At 34.1% G+C, this 1,989-nt stretch overlaps 1 non-coding gene across 1 annotated transcript; it reads right to left on the bottom strand.

Moving 5' to 3' along the window:
- Nucleotides 1-1,175: 1,175 nt before the first annotated feature.
- LOC128035698 (small nucleolar RNA R71) lies at nt 1,176-1,282 on the bottom strand. Its single transcript, XR_008192249.1, has one exon. It is a non-coding gene; the product is annotated as a small nucleolar RNA R71 (small nucleolar RNA).
- Nucleotides 1,283-1,989: the final 707 nt, after the last annotated feature.

The raw sequence follows: 1,989 nt of genomic DNA, 5'->3' as shown, positions 1-1,989 counted from the left end.
TACTCGAGCGAATAATTGTGGCACTCTAGACATAGAGTTGTGATCTGTATAGAGTAAGAAAGAATATTGTTAGGTATTGTTCTTGAAACTTGTAGACGTACAAAGACATAGAATGATAGCTTTAATTCTAGCTCTCGAAAAAAAGCAAAATACAGTAGTTATACTCTGAACAGTAATTTGGTCAAGATTTTGCCATGATATTATTATGTTATTAAGATATAATCCAAGTAATTCCAACCTTCCCATTCAACAGCATCAATCCTCTAAACTTTGTTTTGTAGAATTGCCACTGCATTTTATTCATTATTTGATTTTTATATTTCATATATTAGTACCTCACTTCAAATCAATATTCTGTTTATTTTGCCATAAGCCTAATTAGTATAGTTTATAGTAATAACTCAATCATATTTTTACCTATTTTAATCCTTGTGGAGATGATCTCACTTCTCACTTTATTATTTGATTCAACATGTATACTTGCACATTCACATTATATATTCACATGCGACAAGTTTTTGGTGTCATTGCTGAGGATCGACAAATTGGTGAATTTCAGTTTGTTATTATGTATTTAATTTTGTTAGTTTTAGCTTACTTAGTTTTTTTTTAATTTTTTTCAAGTTTGTTGCTAGTTTATGAGTAGAGTTATTCTTAAGAATGAAGAGTATTATTTTGATCCTAAAATCAAGAGAACCTTGAGAAGGAGAAGAAAAGAATTGCAAAAAGTGACAAGGATTGGAAATGATCCAGGCAAAGAAGATCCATTACATCCGAATGGTCGGGATGTTGATATTCCTAGTGTGATAGATGATAGAGACAGACCCATTAGAGAACATGTAGTGCCAATCTTGGATGATTTGAATCTAGGGATTGTTAGGCCACATATTAAGCTCAACATTTTGAGTTGAAACCATTGATGTTTCAAATGAAACAAACAGTAGGACAGTTCAATAGATTACCTACTGAAGATCCTCGACTACATTTAAGACTCTTTTTGGAGGTCTATGATTCATTCTAGCAGCAGGGTGTTCCTGAAGATGCCCTAAGACTCAAGCTATTTCCTTACACATTGTGAGATCATTCTAGAGCATGATTGAATACTTTACCATTAGTAATGGTAGCATCTTGGTCAAAGTTTTTTGTTGCGCTACAATCCTCCAAACATGAGTGCCAAACTGAGGAACGATATTACATCATTTCGGCAAACTGAATTTGAGACATTGTATGAAGCTTGGGAGCGATTCAAGGAATTGAGTAGAAAATGCCTGATGCATGGTTTCCAACATTGGACGTAAATGGAAATGTTTTATAATGGACTAAATGCACATACACAAATGGTAGTTGGTGCATCTGCTAATGGGACTTTGCTAGATAAATTGTATAATGAGGCATATAAAATTCTGGAAAGGATAGCTAAAAATTATTATTAATATCAAACTACATGAGTGGGTACTGGCAGAAGAGTTGTTGGAGCTGTGGAGCTTGATGAGATCACTTCCTTAATAGCTCAAGTATCATCCTTAACTTATATGATCAAAATATTGAAGAGACTAGTTGTAGTGCAAGAAATGAAAGTAGCAGAGTTGACATGTGTTTATTATGGAGAAAAGCATGTTTTTTTATTAATGCCCATCGAACCCAGCTTCAGTATGTTACATGGGAAATTTCAATCGAAAAAATAACCCATATTCCCATACATACAATCCAAGATGGAAACAACATCCTAATTTCAGTTGGAGTAATCAAGGAGTGGGAAATTCCAATAATGTTGTTCGACAGAATGTCACAAGTACACCTGGATACAATCAACCTATGCCACGACAAAATTTTCAACAAAGTTCACCATCATCTTAATCTATGGAAGCTCTCTTGAAGGAATACATAGCCAAGATCGATGTTGTAATACAGAGTCAAGCTGCAACTTTAAGGGCTTTAGAAAACCAAGTGGGACAAATTGCCAATGCGTTAAGCTCAAGACAGCAAGGA

This window comes from Gossypium raimondii, chromosome 12, assembly GCF_025698545.1.
Source record: "Gossypium raimondii isolate GPD5lz chromosome 12, ASM2569854v1, whole genome shotgun sequence".
Classification (NCBI taxonomy): Eukaryota; Viridiplantae; Streptophyta; class Magnoliopsida; order Malvales; family Malvaceae; genus Gossypium; species Gossypium raimondii.
The sequence above is the reverse complement of the archived record's forward strand: the minus strand, read 5'-3'. Positions and strand labels throughout refer to the sequence as shown.